The 22,241-nt window shown below is 40.0% G+C and overlaps 1 long non-coding RNA gene across 1 annotated transcript in view; it reads left to right on the forward strand.

The window, feature by feature from the left end:
- LOC141993139 (uncharacterized) overlaps positions 1-22,021 on the forward strand; it is a 41,725-nt gene extending 19,704 nt beyond the window's left edge. Inside the window, exons 3-8 of the long non-coding RNA XR_012640789.1 lie at positions 3,887-4,056; positions 10,438-10,569; positions 11,648-11,771; positions 14,872-14,940; positions 17,844-17,957; positions 21,864-22,021. This is a non-coding gene — a long non-coding RNA (uncharacterized LOC141993139). The remainder of the gene's footprint in view (positions 1-3,886; positions 4,057-10,437; positions 10,570-11,647; positions 11,772-14,871; positions 14,941-17,843; positions 17,958-21,863) is intronic.
- Positions 22,022-22,241: the final 220 nt, after the last annotated feature.

The raw sequence follows: 22,241 nt of genomic DNA on the forward strand, positions 1-22,241 counted from the left end.
GAGAAACAATCATGGCAGAAACCTCAACTCCCCTTTAACACTGTGCAAGCTGCCATACCCTACTATGACTGAACATGGTGTTCATTAGGGTGACCCCTGGCCCCAACCATTTTTGCTGCAATTATCTTGCTCTTTCAGTTCCGAACAGGGACAGTAACATTTTATTACCCTCACATTCAAACTGTAACTGTATTTTAACCAAAATGCCCCAAATTGTCACTTAATTGAAAATGTAAATGGCCTGTAATTGTAAATTGTAAAATTTCCCATGGTTCACCAATAGATGCCAGCAGAGAGCTCCCTCTCCTATGGAACTCTTGTCCATCCATAGCTCTCAAGCAGCTCTTCTCCCTGTTGAGCAGCAGATGTCAATAGTGAGCTCCCTTCTCTCTAGGGCTTCAGGCCACAGGGCATCCACCAAAAAAAGGTGAGTTTCTTATTTCATTGTAAAACCCTAGTGGAGACAAGGCTCTGTAGTTCTTAACATGATGCAGCTAGGTGAGTTCAACCCCTTGGGACAGGGGAGGGATGACCTTGCCAAGTTAGATCACAGTGAAAATTACTGTCACTTCATCTCCACTAGGAATTTACAGCAAGAAAGGTTTCAGAGTAACAGCCGTGTTAGTCTGTATTCGCAAGAAGAAAAGGAGTACTTGTGGCACCTTAGAGACTAACCAATTTATTTGAGCATAAGCTTTCATGAGCTACAGCTCACTTCTTCGGATGCATACTGTGGAAAATGCTCTCTTCATCGGATGCATACTGTGGAAAATACAGAAGTATTTTGTACCTAAGGTATCTAAGGTGCCACAAGTACAGCAAGAAAGCTAATTCACCTAGAAATATCTAACACCTTTTCTGGCAGTGAAGACATAATCTTAGATTCAAAGGTTCCTTTCATGATTGCCATCCTCAGGGCAAGTAAAGAAAATTAATTAATTGATTCCCACTAATAATCAAATGGGCAGGACATATAACTAAGGAGCTATACTGCGATTTTCATTTAAACAAGAGCACATAATTGATTTAAACCAATGATGGGCAATCTGCAGCCCGCGGACCGCACGCAGCTCGTCAGGATAATCTGCTGGCAGGCTGCGAGACAGTGTTTACATTGACTGTCCGCAGGCATGGCCGCTCGCAGCTCCCAGTGGCTGTGGTTTGCCATTCCCGGCCAATGGGAGTTCCGGGAATCGGCAGCAAGTAAGTCCCTGTGGCCTGCACCGCTTTCCCGCAGCTCCCACTGGCTGGGAACGGCAAACTGCAGCCACTGGAAGCTGTAGGTGGTCATGCCTGACGATGGTCAATGTAAACAGTATTTGCTGGCCTGCCAGCGGATTACCCTGATAAGCTGTGTGCGGCCCATGGGCCGCAGGTTGCCTACTACTGATATGAACCCTAGCATACAAAATTCACCCCTTTGCATGAGTTCTTTTGTTTTGGTCTACAGCACACATGCTCTGTGTGGGAAAGATCCATATTAAAAAGATCATAGAATCATAGAATATCAGGGTTGGAAGGGACCTCAGGAGGTCATGTAGTCCAGCCCCCTGCTCAAAGCAGGACCAATCCCCAACTAAATCATCCCAGCCAGGGCTTTGTCAAGCCTGACCTTAAAAACCTCTAAGCAAGGAGATTCCACCACCTCCCTAGGTAACCCATTCCAGTGCTTCACCACCCTCCTAGTGATTTTTTTTTTCCTAATATCCAACCTAAACTTCCCCCACTGCAACTTGAGACCATTACTCCTTGTTCTGTCATCTGCTACCACTGAGAACAGTCTAGATCCAGCCTTTATGTGAACAAAGCAGTAACATAAACACAAATGGACTTTAGGCATTGTGACTTTCAGTGTTGCAACACCTAACAATGGGATCCACAAAGCCTGAGACTGGCACCTAGGATCCCTGCATAATGCATGAGAATGTGATCCACAAAAGCCAGCATACAGTGTAGAGAGCCACTTGGGCTAGCCTATGGGAGATGTTGTTGAGTGGGGAATTCCTCTCCTGGAGTTCAACACCCAAGTCCATGCTGCAGAGAGGTGGCTATCTCTGCTTGCAATCCACAAGTGGGAACCTGTCTCCTGGAGTCAAGTGGTTTAGCTGCATAAAGTGCTGTTTGCATGGTAGATTGAAGTGCCCACCTAACAGCACAAAACAGCCAGGAGTGGGGGCAGAGGGAAAGGAGGCTCTCTCTTACAAGCCTTGGCCTACTGGTTAAGGTACTCAGAAAGGATATGAGAGAGCTGCAGTTCAACTCCCCTATTCAAATCCCTTCCCTTCAGGCAGAGAGGGAACTTAAACCAGGGATCTCTCACATTCTAGGTGAATTCCTTAACCATTGGGCTAAAGGTTATAAGGAAGGGCCACCTCCTCCCTCCCACCCAGAATTTTATTTGGAGTTAGGTGTCTCTGAGCATATCCCCAGAGGCAAAATAGATAGCGAACACCCATCTTCTCCCAATTTCTGGATTTAAGTGGAGCTTAGGTGGGAGACAGGCACCTGGCTGCATAGAGTGAGGCAGCAGTGTGCATGCCCAGAGCCAGAAACTTCCCTAGGCAAAAAAATTACAAGCTGGGTGAATTTAAGTGCCTACAAGGTTAGTCTGCAGAGGAGCAAGGTTTTGTGTATTACAGTGGGATGCCTAAAAATAGAATTAGATGCGTAAATAACTTTGTGGATCCAGGCCAGAGAGTCAGATTAGAGTAGGGTATTGCCTACTAGTTTTCTCTGTGGTTAAATCAGTCTGTCTATGCACTGCTCATCTCCCCGTAAACCTGTGAGGACTGAGACTGAGTGAAACCTGATGAGTTGGAGGGAAGGATTCCTTTTTCTCCAATCCCCATTTTATCCTGAGTGCAAAACCCATTATTATGGGCTTTGTGCAGGTCTTTAGTCAAAAGAGAAGGGTGAACTGCTCCATTCATCTCAATGGGTTATTAATTTTGAAGCAAAATTATGACAATTTAAACCCAATGGACTGATTCATCAATACTCCAGCTTCATGTTGATGTAACTCCACTGAAATCAATGTAGATGGAGTAATGCAGTGGTAAATCAGGATTAAAATTGTTAGCAGTGGTTGAAGGGATAGAATAACAGATACAAAAGGGGAGTCTCATGCCATGGCCAGTTGTTGGGGGTTGGATTTCTCCACTCCCAAGCCCCCTATAGTTCCCTGCGTAAACCCTATCTATTAATTTTGTGCAGACGGTGGCAAAGTTTTCTCTGTTGGTATGACCAGATTAAAAATGTAAATTTAATTTGCCAGTTTATCTTATTTGAAATGTGATCTATCATTTAATTGAAGAAACCTCGTAAAGGAGAGTTTATTTAGTATCTGGAGGAGGCTATACTACATCATGTTCATCTGGATTAGGTAAGGAGAATGACAAAAAGACAAACTAACTACTCCCAAATGTCACAATAATCACAAATGGAGAAAACTGTACTATATAATATAATTCCATTGATTTCAGTGAGGGTGCAACAAGTGTATTTGAGGGCAGAATTTGGTTCTGAAAGCCATACAAAGAAACCCCATGTTTTATACTGTAGATTTGTGAATCCTGAAATTTATCCTCCATGTTAAATAAAAATTAAATTTGTATTTAATTAAAATAAAAAAGATTACAATTATGTGGTCTCTTTGCAAAATGAAAAATTACCTCAATAAGTGTCCACAGTTTTCTTTCTTAAAGTGCTGAGTATTTATAATAGAGAGTTTCTGGAAAAGTTGGAAAATAGCATAAAAATTATTAATTTAGGCCCATTACATTGCTTCCGATAATTGTCACTGTTACCTTTTATTGCTACCTTCTCTAATTAACTCTGTGGATTCTGAGGCGAATTTATGTTTTTCCCTTTATTGCCTGGATTACAGGGATTTTGACTGCGTTGGCTGAGCTGCTCCTTTTAGTTCATGTGGGTTACCCATTAGTGGCTTTTCACAGAAGACATTTTTGCAGTTGTAATCTAGAATACTTGAAAAGGAGGAAAACAAATTCATGAAAATGCTGTGTTATCAATTAAGAAGTGGTTGAAGGAGCTGAGGTAAGATGGAAAAATGTGTAATACTAGAAAATAATGCACCATTATATTTTACACATGGTATTGTTTCTTTTTTAATTAATACAAAGAAACACAAGGGGACTTTATCCTGCAGGCTGCTGAACACTACTAGTACTTGGGTTCTTTTTTTCAGCACTCAGGTTTTCTTTACACTGACAATTGGTGCAGATTACTGTTATTGGTACAACTGCACCAGTGTAGACAGACAAAAGTCCTATTTGCACTGGTGGAGCTCACCTTATTCCCAAGCATGGTCAAACTGAAGCGAATTGTGTCTTTTGCACTAGAGCAGATACCCTAATGTCTGTACCCAGGGTAAAGCTCCAGTGTGGACAAGGCTTCTGTGTTCAGTTAGCACCAGTTCAGAGTGGCTTGATCACAGGAGGTACTAAGCGCTCACAAGTCCCATTGATTTCAATACAGATTGAAGGTGCTCAGTACCTTGAAGTACCTCACGCCCCTCATGTGCAGTGCTCAGTAATGTGAGATACTCGTTTTGGCTGCCTTGACATGATACCTGGTTGAGGAGCAGGTAAAGAGTTTATAGCAGGGGCTGAGAAAAGGAGTAGATAAGGCATAGATACCTAAACGGAATGCAGTGAATGTAAGTGCTGTGTGCATGGACCATTTGCAGTATTTTCAGTCACTCTTCCTGCCAGCCAGGAGTAACAGCTTACTGCGGTGTGTTTAAGATTTGCACTCAGAAGAACGTGGGCATGGGGGCAGCCACTGGCAGAAATGTTCCTAAATGTCACACTATGTCACAGCCAGATGCTCAGGGCCCCATGATGTGTTGGTGCAGTGCTATTGCTGGCCCACAAGCACATAGTACCCATTTTCCTTGCCTTCTGCACTGTACTGGATTTTAGGTAACAACACACCAGGCTCAGTAGCACTGCTAATGCCTAAGTGGTGTTCTCCCACAGCCCCCGTTCATGTTCTCGGAAGATCCAACCCTAACAGCTGGATTCTGCCATCCTTACTCATGTTTCAGTAGGGATTTACTTCACTTGATCTGACCCCTATTTTTTATTAATTCGATCTTGTCCTAAGATATGCAAGGCTACTTTTCTATCTCCAGGAGAAGGACAATTGTGTAGCACTTCTGGTGAGCAAGTGGGAGCCGACTACTGCTAAATCCTGCACTGATGAACTTGGGGTTTGTCTGGAGCTAAGAGAGACCACCAATTCAGCATACGATACAACACAGTGCCTGAGCAGCAGCGACCTTGGGCCAGTGGATTACTCTGCTTAACAGCAGGAGTAAGGTCCTAATCCAACATCCACTGATGGAACGACTCCAGTTGACTCCAGTGGGTGCTGGATCATGGCCTACAGATACTTTCTCAGTAACTGGAACTGCTAGTTGCCACCAAAGTCTAAAGTTAAAACCAGGAGTTTAACTAGTTTGTAAAGCAAAAGGGAGTTCTCAGGGTCAATGTCAGCCATCTCTGGGATGCCTGCAAAGCCATCATCAGTATCTTGACCCCTCACTCCCTTTCATCTTTAAAAACAAACTCACCCAGAGTTCCACTCATCCTGATGTGGAACTCTACACATCAGATCGGGAGTTTTCTGCAGCTGCACGCTTGGCAACCTAATCCAATTCAACCCAGCGGAAGAGGCTTATTTGAAAGGGTTTAGGATTGTAGTTGTTGTGCAGTGTCCCTGCTTATCATTTGGTGACCTCTTTCCAGATGTAATAACTATAGGCAAAGACTAATATCTTCAAGAAGGCAAACACATCTGTATGTGTGCCATCCTGTCACTGTCACCCAGGGGTGTTGGAGCAATTTTTATAGTGGGGGTGCTGAGAGCCATTGAACCAAACTGTAAACCCAGTAGATACTGGAAACCAGTTCAAGCCAAGGGGTGCAGGAGTACACACAACCCCCCACCGCACCCCTATTTCCAGCACCTCTGTTGCCGCCAGCCGCAGGTCTGGATATGCACATAGCAAGAGTAAATATCTTAATGATTATAATTCTTGTCTCACTGTAGGTTAATCTTTGTTTAATACTCTCAACATACCAAATCATGTCTAAATTTAGCCCTTGATTCTGCAAATATTTGCACATGAGTAACTTTACTGATGAGAGCACTCAGATGTGCTTAAACTAGACACATGCCTAATTTTTGTAGGATAGGGGCCTTAGATTATAAATTCCTCAGGGCTCAGATCTGGCTCTTTTTGTTCTGTAAAATACCTACCATATTGTGAGTACTATAAAATAATAATTATAAATAATGACTGGTGCAAGTTTATAAATAATGACTGGTACAAGTTGTCACAGTGAAGGTCAACCTGTATTTCTCCAGAGTGATCCAGTAAGAGTATCCACTCTTAAGCACCCAGCTATTGCCTTTCTTGTGTAGAGACCTGTCTCACTTGCTTCTGACCAAGATATTTCCAGGCTGAATAGTTCCTTGACTTCACTGTGTTAATTCCAACAAAAGACAGGTTGTCTTAGAAGGCTTCTCTTGCCTTCTCTTCAGAGACCAGCAGAGTAATTGCTAACAGTTGTAAGGTCCCACACAGCATTTCCTATGCAAGTCTATTTTATTCTTAAAATAACAGCAGTTTAGAGAAAACACTAAAACAATAAAAAAAACCTACCTGCATTCTAATAAAGCTTACCAGAGATCACCCCAGCCTTAACACAGGCTCTGGCAGGAGCAGTCCTTCAAAACCCCACCCAAGGGATTTTCCTTATAGTTTCAAGTTCATCAGATCTTCAGCTCGGAAAAAGCATGCAGTCTTAGGGGGCATGAGTAGGCCCAGTCCTTCTAACCCTTCCTAAGGATTGTGGCTTTTTTTCGGACCAGGAGTCCTGCCCATTTGCTGGATCAGGAAGAAGGCCCTGAGCCAGTTTAAAACCAAGCTATTTATCAAAAAATCCTTTCTTTGGCTGTTGATTTCTGGAGAATCCAGTTTGAACTAGTATATAACAGCCTTTCCAGGAGGTGTCTTCAAAGGGCTTAATTCAATTAAAATCCTCCCTTACTAGAGGAAGTACATTGAATGCCACAATAACACATACACACAATTACATTTGTAATACAATGGACCCCACAAGTATTAATCCTAATTCAGTAAAATTTGTCTTAATTCCATCAATCTCATCCAGAATATTGCAGGATATTGTGAGTTTGTCACACAAACCACGTGCAGGAAAATTAGCTGAGAAGCCTTTCCACAGCCTTCCAAATCCCTCCCAGAACTGAATTTACAAATGTACATTTGCCTTTTGTTTTAGGACCTGCTGCAGCATAGGTTGAGGATTTACAACATACAGCATTTTTCCTGTGCATTATAGTAAGCCTTGAGAAATTTGAGAAGTACAGACTGGGCCCTGTGTTGCTAGGAAACATAAGAGCATACATGCTTATATCTATTTCTTGTGGATGGAAACCTAGTCCTATTCTCTTTTGATTTTGTAAAAATCAAAATGTCAGTTTACCACATTGGGGAAGATTTATGCATGATCCAGAACCAGGGTTTTCAAATTATTTAGTCTAAACATATTCTTTGCTGAAATTAGTAATTAACTATCTATCCTTCCATGTATATTGTACTTTTTTTCATATGAGCACCTTCTATCTCACATGTACAAATACTCCTAAATGTACACTAATGTAAATAGAAAAATGTTAAGGAAACAGTACACGTTTAAGGAGAAGTAATGTAAACTCATAGAATTCAGATTTAAGAATGAAAGTATCTTTCAGCACAGTCGTGTAATATTTGCAGGTAATGTTGTAATACATGCATTCATTCGCTGAAACAAAGGGGAAGGGCAGAGAGAGAAAGAAAGACATTTAGAATATCAGGGTTGGAAGGGACCTCAGGAGGTCATCTAGTCCAGATAATAATAATAATTTCTTATTATTAGCTAGGTACTGAAGTGTAAACTATGCAGTCCCATCAAAATTAAGATGGGGATTTTTGATTAAAAATAATTAGAAAGAGTGTAGGTAGAAAACAAGCAGAGCTTAATCAAACGAGGCAGAGGAGTGTTCAAATTACAGCAGATACTAATGAGCACCTAAATATAGATACCTTACAACCTGATGAAGCTGAAAAAAAGATGTGGAATTTATTTTAATAATAGTTCTCATCTACTTAGGCCATAACTGTGTTGTCATTTTCTTATGGTGACATAGAGTTTCATAGCTTTTAAGGCCAGAAGGGACAATTGTGGTCACCTTTCTGTACAATACAGGCCACATAACCTCACCCATTCATTTCTGCAACAAACCCAAAGTTCTCCTGGAACTAGCTTAGTTTATTTAGGAGTTCACTTGTAGAAAAAATTGAAATGGGAAACCACTATTCTTCCTCATGTTCAGTGTTATGGTTTGTGAATATTATCATTTCACACAGCGGTCACAAATCCCAGAACCAAGAAGAGAACAATTGAAGTGCTCCAGTCCAAACTGTTCTGCAAGGAAATTCTTGCACAGTGCAGACAAGAAAATAAATATCAACACACATGATTCTTAGGATACTAAGAAAGTCTCTTTTTTCTGTGTATCAGTGTCTTTTGTATCTTATTTGGTACCGTTCCTTACTAGAGCCCCAGTGGGTCATATCCAGTATTGACATATCAGTGCAGCACTAAGGATGTTGCACATAAAAGTTCCAGCTTTCATATAAGAGCAAGCCAAGCAAGCTTGTGTGAGCTATCCCTGAACATTTAGTGTGTTGCATTTTCCCACAAATTCACCATACCCATATTATCTAACAAAAAGGAAGAAATAGGCTATGAGAAACATATCTTTTACCTGTTCTATTCTATTATACTCTGTCAGGGGGAGGGAGGAGGAATCTAAGATAATCCAACACTAAGGTTGCAAGTTAAAAATCATAAAAGGTCAGAAAAAGTGAGACTTAAAATACCAACAGCAAGGTTAATTCCAGATGTTTATTCAATATATGGTATGATTCAGGAGGCAATATTTTTTCCTTGAAGCAAAATGACAAAATTTCATAAAGCCACATTATATTTTATGAATAAATTTAATGGTTGCCTTCACCCAAACAATGTCTTACAAAGGTCTAGTAACATTTCAGTGGCTGCCTGAATGATTTCCATTCCCATTTAGGCTGTTGTAGTCTTATTTTAACAATACTTCCCTGCCGCCATCCCCCATGGGGTTGGATGAAAAGAATTAATACTATTTCTTCTAAGTACCTGGGTATTTTTTATTTTTCTCCCACATTTATTAATGGTTTAATCCCCCTCAGACAGCAGAAAAAAGAAGTCTGTTTTGCAGACTTGCCCACTGACATCAACAGGGGGAGAAGAGGAAAAAAACCAGGATCAAAGTTAAATGGCCAACAGCTCTTCTCACAGGAAAGCAGCACTGTTTTCACTGGAAGAAATTGGTTGCCCATTCTTCTCAGTGCCTTTGTTTCATTCCTCCTTCCCACCATTGCTCTCCCTGGCCTGCAGGCTATGCCCATAAGGCACTAAAGAGCAGATCCCCTTCTGCCTCCTTGTACTCTCATTCCTATGGGCTGCACTGAAACATAATGTTACATCCAAGTAAGGGGCAGCACATTACTGGACTTCCCCATGAATATAGTTGCGGACACAGATTACTTCCCCCTTCTGCAGTGGCTCTGGCACACCAACCTATTCCCTCCCCATTTGCAGGTGACAGAAAGTAGCAGCCCAAAAGGGACCTCTCTTTCTCCAGCATAGGAAGGCAGAAGGGGACTGAGTCCTTACAGCTCATGAGGGAGGGAAAGATCTATCATTTATTGTATTCTTCTCAAGTCTTTTTCTGCTCATTGCTATAATCAGTTAAATGGTAGAATGTATGAATTTCATAATTTTCACTGGGATTTATGGTTTTTGTGGCAAACATTCATTTTCTAGTTTCCCTGAAATCTGTAATGCCCATAAAAATTATACCCTTCAATATGATGGGCTTCTTGAATCAGCTAATCTACAGTGTTTTAGCAGATCAATAGATAGTTCAATACTTGATATTAAGAAATCTTGTTTGTAAAATTATTGTGCAAGACTATCAAACTAGATCAGTGTCATATTTTACAAAGCACACAATAGTAATTCTACAGATCCAAAGTATTATTAATATTTATATTTTAATATCTTTTATAGCATCAGTTCTTTTTGGGATGGGGACAGTCCATTACTATAAATCTATGTAACATGTTTTATAATGGGGCTTGATCAGCCCCATTATATTGACCTCATCAAGGCTTCTAGGCACTACTGTCACAATACAATCAAACAATAATAGTAGATTTGGAAATCAAGTTGCCAACATTGATCTCTTTTCTAATCCTGTTACTATTGAGGTCATTTATAGTTTTTCCATTGACTTTAATAGGAACAAGACAGAGCACTTATGGATTGATCTTGGAAGTTTCTGAATGCCTAATCCCCGCTCTGAGTTCAATTGGAGTTGAAGGCACCCAGGACATTGCAAGAGGCATTCAGCACCTGCAGATCTGCACCCACAGTTTGTACAGAGTTCTCATATGTTTCTTAACTTTTCCTCCCAGTACCTACAAAATAGCAATGCAGTGCAAGTAATAACAATTAGGGATTGTCTACGCTGCCCTGCAGTTTGGACTACTGTGGTGTGAATAGCAATATGCACTAAAGTGCTGTGCTCTAGCTCCCCCAGGTGAACACTGTGGGTGCAAACTAAAAGGCTACTAATTCACGTTAACATAGTTCTCTTCAGACAGGATTACAGTAATGGAAACTAAGAACCTTTTAGTTAGCACCCTCAGTGTCCACACGGGGAGTTGCTTTGTAGCACTTTGGTGCACACTGCAATTCATACCCCCATTGTCCGAATTGAGGAGCAGTGTAGACAAGCCTGTAAGCTCTGAAGCAGTTTCAAACATAAAACTAACAAATGTATATAACAATAATTACAGCTTGGATTTCCTTTGCAAAACCCAAATATCATTTCTGTTCATAGCTCAGCATGAAACATAACATTATTTTGACACTTGACAAAAAACACATTAAAATAAACACTTTTCCCCTCAAGTGCATTTCGGAGTCTGGTATCACAGAGTAAGTGAGATGAACAAGAAACAAATATCAGTCACACAAACTCTAAACAAAAAACTCATAAACTCTAAACAAAAGTTAAAGGCTGTTTAGAGTGGCTGGGCACAAACTCCAAATATATCCTTCATATCAAGGGACATCAATCATTTTACTCCCACAGTAACTTACATCCTATGCAAATTTGGTGTCCCCTCTTATGGTGTGGAAAATGGTTCACATGAGAAATAAAGATTCATGAAACTGAGGTTGTTGAAAAACTTATTTACACTAAAGGAAACAATCTTGCAGCATTTTAAGTTTCCTGCATGACAAATATTTTGTGTCTCCCTCATTTTGGGTCTTGTGACAGTTCGAGAGTTATGTTTAGGATCACCAAATCATGTCCCTGTCAGAGCCAATTATATTCTATTCTGCTCAACAGAATTCACAGAATAGGTGTGAGTTAGGGTAAGATGGTAAGGGGAAGTCACTTCAGCAAACAAAAATTTAATATTTTAGATTTTGCATTTCAGTGTTATCCAGAGATCATGTCATATGGGATGAAGTGGCAAGCCTCATTGCTCCAGGACACTTTGTTCCCAGAGTATTGGATGGAGCGGAACCAGTAGATTGGGAAGGAGAAGTCTCCAAAGATTGGTATGCTTCAAGATCCTATCTCCAGCTCAGAGTAAGACACAGTCAATTGAAGGGGGAGAGGGGAAAAAAACAACACACCCAGAGTGAGAGCCAAGAGCTTGTGGAAAAGTCATCCAGCTACATAGGACAGGAACTGACCATTAGGAACTCTTTGATTTAGAAGGTCAACACAAGCATGCAAGCAGAAGGAGTGGTTCAGGACTGAGTTTGCTGAAGCTTGTGGTCAACAATAAATCCCAAACTTCTTCAGTTTCATCAGTCCCCATTAATGACACCCCTTTAGTTGTTTTAAATTATCCAGATTTATCATTTACAGTCTCTCTACCTTTTGCCTTTTTGAAGTTTTTTCCAAGAGTGCCAGCCAATCAGAACTATTTTTCAAGAACTTGACTTAATATTAGGCTTGGATTGCCAAAATCTCATTTAAAGAACTTTTGTGGGAGGCAGCAGAGCCTAATGAAATTGTTTTATTTCTTAGCTGCAAATCACATTGTATATAATATTTCCTGGTTGCTTCCCTCCCCTCCTCTTCCTTTGAGATTAGTAAAGTAGATGACCTCCAATTTGAACACCTATTTTTATCTGAATGTTTCAGGTTGAATCTCCTGCATTTTGACAATGAATGTGAGCCCAGTTCTAATTTAGGACACAAGGATGAACGAAGAGTTTCAGAGAACACAGACATCTATTTATATTAGAAAAATCTATCAGTGATAGATAAAATAGAGAAAATGCAGTTTATTCACATCTTTTCCGAGACCAAGAAAGTATATTTTCTGGTTATTTGTAATTTAATATACAAGTTTGCATAGAACGGCATCTTTCATATTAAAAGGGTGTATGTTGAATGTTTTGCTGCCCTCAGCAGGACACCACAGTGTATATAATTTTATATTTCATTTGGAAAAATCCTAGTTAAGTAGACTGAAAAAGGTCATACACCATGAAATAATATTGGCTATGCTAAATAACGCAGTGATGAATGTGTCAAGGCATAAATATGATTGCTATTTGTACACACTATTTTAACAACAAACAATAAAGGTAGAGGGCCAGTTAATTAGAAACCTATCCTATGTAAAGAATAAAATGCTGCCTGGAAACTTCATAAACAGAATGTTTTAAAATTTACTATTAACCTATTTATAATGCAAAACTGACTGTACTGCCTGACAAAATGATCTATCATTTGTCGTCTGGTTAAGTCAATACATATAGTAGCAGACTTGATTCATGCATATATTTCTCTCTGCAGTAAAGCTACACTGCAAGGCTCAGTGGTTTATATCCAATGAATAAGCCTCTGAACATTCTTTAAATACGGTGCGGCACCAACTTGTTAGCAAAAAAAAAAAAAAAAAAAACAGTTGGTGGCAGAAGCATATTTCTAATCAAAGCTGAGGAAAAAGTTCATAGGCAGTAACACACAATTCTCCAGAGAAGATAATTTCCTGCTAAAGTGCTGCAGCACTCCACTTCCCTGTAGCAACAAATTATATTCGACTTAGTCCTTCCAAATATTATTTGTAGCTCATTGTTAACCATGGACTTCTCTTCAAGCTCACATTCTTTATTGTCTCCAACAATTGCATGATCATTGATGGCTGTTTATATATCTATGGTGTGCGTGTATGTGTGTTTGTATTTATGGTGGGCACTTATTAGTTATTGTTCTACCTACTATTTAGGGGTATGCCATTTTTTATCAAAAAGACAACTACTATTGCAAATTGTCATTAGATGTAGATTTGTTTAAGAGACATGCTTTCACTGAGATTCAGATTCTCTTTGTAATGAAAGAATATAGATCTGTCTAACCTTTTCTTTTGTCTAAGCAATTGCTCATATTGTTTATCCAGAGTAGGGATAAAATCTTGGTAAAGACACTCCTTAGGTATCTGATCCAAACCTGAAGTAGTCTCTAGCTTTTTTTCTAGACAGATATATCAATCATTGGGCAACAGGAAACTCAACCAGGGAGCATATATAGGGAGGGGCAGAGTTATAAGGAGTTTGAAGGTTGTAACCAGTAGTTTCAGGTTGATCCATTAATGGATGAGGTACCAGTAGAAGAATTCATATAGGAGAGTGACATGATCATATTAATGGGAAAATCAGATGACTTTAACTGATGTATGGATTGGTAGGGGTCAATGTGTGTTTGGGATGTCACAGAGATGAGGATGTGGTAGTATTTGAGACAAGAACAAGAGATTTGGCTGTGCAGAGATACATACATAAATGGAGAGTGGTCTGAAATTAGTCACCCAACAATTGCTGAGAGACTGGACAAATTAAAAACAAACAAACCCTGCCTGTAAAAAGAATAGAAGTTTAAACAAAACTAGGCAGTGGAAGATGTCAAAATAACTAATGAAAGAGAGCAGGTAAAGGAATACATGGATAAATTAAACATACCTATAATTGAATATAGATGATGTGTACCTTAGCATTTTATGGGAATCAGCTAATGAGTGTACTGTGCCATTAGCAATTATTTTTGAAAATATAGCACTGATTTTCAAAACAAGACAGAAGAGTTTCAATTGTCACTCTCCCAGAACTAACATTTTGAGGGCAGGAGAGGTGGGGAGGAGGGATAGGGTGGGGAAAGAACTCCCTTATGAAGAGGGAAGCACACCCTTGTCTTAGGCAGTCAAGCACCTAAGCTTCACTTCCTGGCAACATGGTAGAAGAGCAAACAAGAGAACAGCTGAGCTATTCTCTTTCATGTCCTCTGCAATGCAGCAGGAGGTGAGCAGTGGAACTGCTGAGTAGCTTCAACTCTCATCTCACATCATTTTTTGGAGCTCCCGGGGAGGTGGTGGGAGGCAATTGGAGATGGAGCTCCCTACTGTCTCTCTTAGCAATGGGACTGATTCAAATACTTCTGTTTAAAAAAAAAAAAAAGCAGAATGCAGCTCAAGGAATACAGTTTCAAATTACAATCAAATACATATATTCTTTTTAACACGGTCACCTTCCAGGGCCACAAATGGTATCTGGGACCCAGGTTGGACTTCACTGCAGTAATCTGTTTAGAAATAAACACAAGAGCATTCTTACCTTTCTTTTCTTCACCTTCTCTACTTCTTTTCAGCGAGCCATCATAGGATTTGCATGTCTGCCTCTGGAGGATATTCTTCTAGCAATAGCATCTGGCTTTATGGTGAGCTCCTCAGGTGTCTGTACAGGTTTTCTTCAGTTGCCTCGGGCTCTCATGCCCACTGTCTAAGCTGCTTTGTATTGCTCGTCCCCAGTTCCCTGTTGCTTATTCTGAGTTCAATAAGTTGGAAATCACATCAACCACATAAATCCCTCTGGTGTCTGTTCAAATCCATCATACGACTTAGACTCTTGAAAAAAGTGAGGGTTTAACCAATTTTTATTGTAACTTTTAAAATTAAAATCACATAAATTCAACATTTCTTAAAGATGTTGGTGTATGAATACTAAGTCCTCTATCTACTTAGCTGGGTCAGCATGCTGTTAACAACACAGGCTTCCCAAAACTACCCATCACTATGGCTCAGTCTTGGCCTGGAGGAACAACTTCTAGAAGTGGGTTCATACTCCAACGGTAATACTAGATCATTCTAGTAATGATTAGGGGACTGGAACACATGACTTATGAGGAGAGGCTGAGGGAACTGGGGATGTTTAGTCTTCAGAAGAGAAGAATGAGGGGGGATTTGATAGCTGCTTTCAACTACCTGAAAGGGGGTTCCAAAGAGGATGGCTTTAGACTGTTCTCAGTGGTAGCAGATGACAGAACAAGGAGTAATGGTCTCAAGTTGCAGTGGGGGAGATTTAGGTTGGATATTAGGAAAAACTTTTTCATGACGAGGGTGGTGAAACACTGGAATGCGTTACCTAGGGAGGTGGTGGAATCTCCTTCCCTAGAAGTTTTTAAGGTCAGGCTTGACAAAGCCCTGGCTGGGATGATTTAGTCGGGAATCGGTCCTGCTTTGAGCAGGGGGTTGGACTAGATGACCTCCTGAGGTCCCTTCCAACCCTGATATTCTATGATTCTATGATTCTCCACACCCACACAATCTGTGGCCTCTTTTATGAAACTGCAACAAGGGTGACAATTGGCTACAATGGTTTTGTAACATTTGCAGCTGTCTACTAGGAACTGAACTACTAACATTTCAGATTGGCTACTAACCCATCAGATGACCCCATAGTCATCAGAATGAAACAATGTCTAGTTGCTACTGAACTGGTCCCTCTTCTAGCCAGAAATCTAGAAATGAAAGAAAAAAATATTTCCCCTGGTTATCTTTTTTATAATAAACATCCCTGAAGAAAGGACTTATAATGCTCCATGTTGTTCATGATTAAACTACTGAGCTTGTAAGTTCCTGTCATGTAATAAAATGAACGCATTTTCGAGCACACTACAAAAATTGTGTTTGAGTATAATGTTCTGAAAGATAAATGCACATGCAGGCACAATTTCCCCCCATTATATTATTATAACATTTGGTAGTAGTAGCAATTCAATACTTCTCCCACGATACGTTTGTGGGGATTATTTTTGTTTTGTTTTAAATTATATGAGTGTGTCTTAAGAGACTCGCGTGAGTATACACACAGATAATATTTTTCACAGCATGCTTGAATTTTCAGTAGGTAATTTCCCAAGATTATCTGAATATCTACAGGTAATCAGGTATGCTAATATTATGTTTGTGAATAAATTATGCTAATGTTGTTATGGTTAATAAGATTATGCTAATACAGTTGTGTGTGTGTGTGTGTGTGTACACATACCTATATATTAGCATGCTAATAACAGGTAAGACATATCCTTATGAATGGGCTTTTGACAGCCATCTATCATCTGGTAGATACTAAATTAATTATAAATGAAACAGTTGATCTCAGAGTACACCTGGTCAGACAATGCACTGTTACTGGAAGCAGCTTTCTTGACTCCTTCCAGAAGTAAAGTGAACAAGTATATGTAAAAGCCTAGGACAAAGAAGAACAAAGGGAGAAAAGCAGAGAATAAAATGTACTTATTTAGATTGTGCCTGGCTCCATACAGATGTACAAAAGGCACTTTGAACCACTCCTTCATCTTGTGCTCATTTACCAGGGACCAGGCATCAATCCAGTCCTTATTCTCACTCAGCTAAAGGACCTGCGGTCTCCAGTACTGCTGGCACAGCTTGTGGCCTCCAAAGCTGTGGAAGAGGAGTCAGGAGCAGTGGGCAGACAGAGGTGTGCAGAATTGACAGAGCATGAGAGGAGAACTTGCTGCACTCTTTCAAAGGTGCAGAGCAGCAGACACACTCTCTGAAGGATTTTGCTTCTCTCCTACTACAGGTTGAGACATAAAGCCGTACATAGGTTTTGTTTTTCATATGCAGGCATCTGAGAAAATTTGAACTATTTTGAAAGTTTTCCATTTTTAAGACTGTTGAATGCTGATATTGTAGTATGGCATAAACATTTTGTCTCGTAATTCCTGGCAAAGGATGAGAACCTAGTCATCTCAGACACATGGTGGACTGTCATTAATCTGTAATCTGTGGGTGTAAACTACACAGGAAGGACAGATAAGGTGATATCTAGATGTTGAAAAGTAGTAACTTAGACTGTAATGAGATACAATATTTGTGTAGAACCAGGGAGTAAAATCCTAAAAGTTTGGAATAGTCAACAGCGGCACTATACTTCAGGACAGTGATACTGAGTGTTCCACATTGAGAAATATTAAAGAGACCAAGAAACCTATTAAAACAGCAATAATGGGTACAAACTAGTAAATGGATGAATATCACATTATGACAAAATGTGGAGAAGCTGTGGTGAAAGTGTGGGATATGTCTGTATCAAATTATGAATTCCGTCTTGCATTATGTGTTGAATATGTCTAAATTTGCCCAAGGCAAGGATATTGAATTGCATTCCAGATGGCGCCCATGATCAGGAATGGTGCTTGATAGCTCATTGAAGGCCTGTCAGTGAGAAGCCATCAACATGGCAATCTGAAGCCTCAGTTTTAGTTGTCTTTCAACTGCTTGCCTACCCCCATGGAACAATGTTTTTTCTATGCAGGACCCTGTGCATGACTGGTGCAAGGGATTGGAAGATTGCAGGGGAGCAAAGGGAGAGAGACGCTACTTAAGTCCAGAGTGTGGCTCTGTGCAGAGGGGATGACCATAGCCACATGTAAGCAGGACATGCGGGGGCGCGGGGGCTGACATGTTGACAAACTTCAGACTCACACGAGAGGTGAGATCAGACAGAAGAGGAGGAACATCTCAGCACTTGTTATTGTCAAAGATCTGCAAATCACAAGTGCTTTAAGAAGTAAAATCTTGGTGATTAAGAAATCCCTTTTGTCAGCCTGTGTTCCTGGCTTTCCTGCCCCATTCTCTCAGAAGGGATTAAATCCCAGAGTGTCCATTGTCTTGGCAGAGCTCTGGGTGGGCAGGGGTGTATAAAAAACTGACCCAGAGGTCTCAGATGCTGATCTGAGGGTTAAGGGAAGTGGGATGAATGTATTACACACCCCAAGAAAGGTTATAGACAAGAAATCTGAGTCTTGGAGTGTGCCCTAAGAACCCAGAGCTAGAAACAATGAGTAGAGTCTACCCAGACACAGCTGGCTGGAAGCACACGTCCATTTGCAATAAGGCTAGTATTAGTAGAGAGGGGTACTAGATTAAGATATAACAAGAAAGGACCTAAAAGCAAATATTAAAAGATTAAAATATTTTAATCAACATGGAGATCATTTAAGCATATCATATGAGAGTCCAACTCATTTCCCATATGGTATATAGTCATCAGAGCTAACCTACACCAGAGGTAAAAGGGACCATATCCCATTACTAGTCTCTGCTGTCTAGATCCCTGTGGAGCTGATGTTGAAAAGTGCTTGTCTGTTAGGAATGGCCAGCTCTTATTAATAACTTCTTTACCAAAAAAAAAAATCACTGTAGTCTAAGACTTTCAGATCTTAACATTTTACTGTCTATGTACCTCTCTTAAAACCTCTTTTAAAAATAACTTTCTGTTTACTAATATTAAAACCCCCTTTCCTATAACTAAGGACTTCCATTACATTAAAAATGTAATCATTTGCACTTGGAATATTACAATTATCCAAAGGACACTCATACTTATTTTTCCCTTCTCACAAAATGTGACCCAATACTGCCAGGTGCTGAGTGCTTACAACTCTCAGTGCCTGATTGGGAGACCTGGGTGCTCAGTGCCACAAAGATGTAGGCCCTGAAGTTCCACCATGATACCTTTTTTGTATGATGTAAATGGTCAAATCAACAACTTTTTAAAGTTAAACCCCAAAAAGAAATTGAATATTTTGTGTGGGCCCTGAAAGGACATTATCTACTGCCTAGTTTTTTTATGTTGTCTGTAAATTATTTTGTCAGTTGCTAAAGTCAAGAGTCCAGTTTTTAGTATCAGCTTTTATCATTCCTTCCAGGAGTGCATTAAATGTGTTGTATTGTCAAAAGAACATTTTATCCGCATAAGGAACATAGTTGAAAAGTGGCCTTTGCTCTCACAGGTAAAGGTGTGGATCCCTCCTCTGACCACTATACATCACTCTAGCCACTCTAGTGGGGCTCAGATGCCACTCATTGTGCAGCACTGGACACTATCATTATCTCTCCTTTCATCTAAGCTCTGATCAACTGTGAAATATTAACAATGCCAAACTTTATACTATTATAATTATGTTTTGTTTTTGTCACCCTACTGAGATCCAGAGGGGCAGCTCACACCTCTCAAGTTACTCTTTTTGAGTTGTCTGCAGATTCAGGCAGAAATCACTGCATTGGTTTGGATCCACACATTTTATTTTTGTGTTTAGTTTTATATAAATATAAAATGTGGCACTTCTATCTAAAAGCAGTAATAAAATGGAACTGCCAACAGAACACACGGCTCCCCTCCCAGATCAGCCCCTATCAAAGCCTCCGCAAACAAATGCTCTTTGCAGCATGACTTAAAGATCAACAGAGCTGGGCTCTCCCTTACTGGGGCAGAGTCTTTTCCAGAGTCGAGAGCCCCCCCCCCACAGAATGCTTTAGAGCCAGTCCCCTCTCTTAAATCTAGAGGGATCCAGAGCAGCTCTGCCTATCCCAACTGTGACAGTACATTATTACTTTCTTGTGCATCCATTCGAGTAGTACATCTTCTGAAGGCCAAATTAGGCTCTTTACCTGTACAACCACAATGCCTTCCAATTCTGCCTTCAATGGCACAGGGGAAAGGCATAAATTGAAAGTCCACCAGCTATTTAGGGTTTTATAGATCAAAAAACCCTCACATTCAATTCAGAAACCAACAGGAAGCCTGTGCAGATCATGGAGCATTAGTGATATGTGCTGCCACTGAGAAGCACCAGATAATAAACAGGTTTATGTATTTTGCACCAGCTGAACTAACTGGATTGATTTAACATGTAACTCCACTGAGTTATCCTTGTCTTGAGGTGACAAAGGCATGTCTCATGGTAGCAAAGGCCAGATCCAAAAGAAAGTTACAATCTTCTAACCAGGCACAGTTGGTAAAAAATGTTCCTGAACGTGGCAGCAATATGATCATCCAATAGCCACTGGGGATTAAACATATCCCCACATTTTGAACATGAGTAACAAATTCCAGGTATACATCCTTAATTAAGGATGGAGAAATTATCCCTACCATCTCTCGCATTTTTCCCTTTCAACCTACGAACATCACCTGTCTCATATAGGCTGAGCTTCAGCTAGCTAGTTCTAACCCATATCCCACGCTTCCATTTTGATGACTGATTTTTTAAAAATATAGGTTTTTTTGGAAGAAGGAAAAAACAGAAGACAAGGACAAGAAAAAGTATTGGCTCTAGTGCTCGGTCTCTGTCATTTTGCAGCCATTTCTCAGTCATTTTGGGCACTAGTTCAATATAGTTTGTTTAATGCAGTCAGTGCTGTGTGAAAGAATGCAATCATCTATCAAAAATATAACAAATTTATTTAAAAGTCCCACTTATACATATCTGTTTTGTCACAGAAGAAAGGAGAACCGGATAGAGAGAGGGGAAAAAGTAACTTTGTAACTGAATGGAGAGACTATCACAGTTAAGTTTGGTGCATGAGCTAGAAAAAGGATTCCAGAATTTTAGAAATAAACATCAAAGGAAAGCTCCATCAGATATTGTGTCTTATGCTTTAGTATTTCTACTGCCCCAGAGTATTCCATGGGAAGCTAGCAGAGATGTTAGAACCTGCTATTCCTTCTGTCACTGTTATTGATGAATTACTATGCTGTACTAAAACTTGAGAGAACCATATTAGACCATGAAAGTATATCATTGAGGTAGAAAGAGAGGGTTTGACATTGAATTAAGGGTAAATCCTTTGTAGCAACTTCAGAACTATTTGATAAATACCTCAACCAAAGAAAGATCTCCAGCCAGATAACATTAAAGCAGATGCAATCATGAATAAAGGAAAATGTCTACATTAGGTATATTCTAGGAATAACTCTGTTCTACAAGTTTCAGAAGGGTAGCTGTGTTAGTCTGTATCAGCAAAACCAATGAGGAGTCCTTGTGGCACCTTAGAGACTAACAGATTTATTTGGGCATAAGCTTTCATGGGCTAAAACACACTTCATCAGATGCATGGAGTGAAAAAACACAGTAAGCAGAATATATATTACAGCACATGAAAAGATGGGAGGTCAGTGGGGGGGTCAGTGCTAATGAGCCAATTCAATTAAGGTGGAAGTGGCCTATTCTCAATAGCTGAAAAGAAAGGGTGAATACCAAGGGAGGGAAAATTACTTTTGTAGTTCTAACGAGGCCAATGCAATCAAGGTGGCCCATTTCCAATGGTTGACAAGAAAGTGTGAGTATCAGCAAAAGGCAAATTACTTTTTGCAATGACCCATCCACTCCCAGTCTATATTCAGGCCTAATTTGATGGTGTCCAGTTTGCAAATTAATTCCAATTTTGCAAACTGGACACCATCAAATTAGGCCTGAATAAAGACTCCTTGTTGTTTCTGTTCTACAAGTTCTTGTTACAGACGTTGTTATAATAACTATTTTGTTTTCAGTATGATTGCAAGAAGACTGTGAAAGATATGGGAGATGAGACATATAAAGACAGCAGAGAAGGTTTGAACCTCACCCCATAAGAAAACCTCATTTTAATGAAAACAAGCTGGTTTAACTGACAATTGATGCTTCACAAAGTGAACTGGGTGCTGCTATATTTACAAGATGGTGCTCTCCGGAACAATGACTCAAACTTGGGGGGAGGGGGTTTGGGAAGGGGGAGCTTAAATACAAAGGTACTATGGAACATTAGTGTGAAAACTTTCACTCGTGTGTCTAAGGTAGACAACTTGAAATAAAAACTCACTCTTAAAAGTAATCTGTATTTTATTCAAAGGTTTATGCTATTGCACTTTCAGATTATAAAGGTACCAACT

The sequence above is a fragment of the Natator depressus genome, chromosome 1 (assembly GCF_965152275.1).
Source record: "Natator depressus isolate rNatDep1 chromosome 1, rNatDep2.hap1, whole genome shotgun sequence".
In the NCBI taxonomy this organism is placed as follows: Eukaryota; Metazoa; Chordata; order Testudines; family Cheloniidae; genus Natator; species Natator depressus.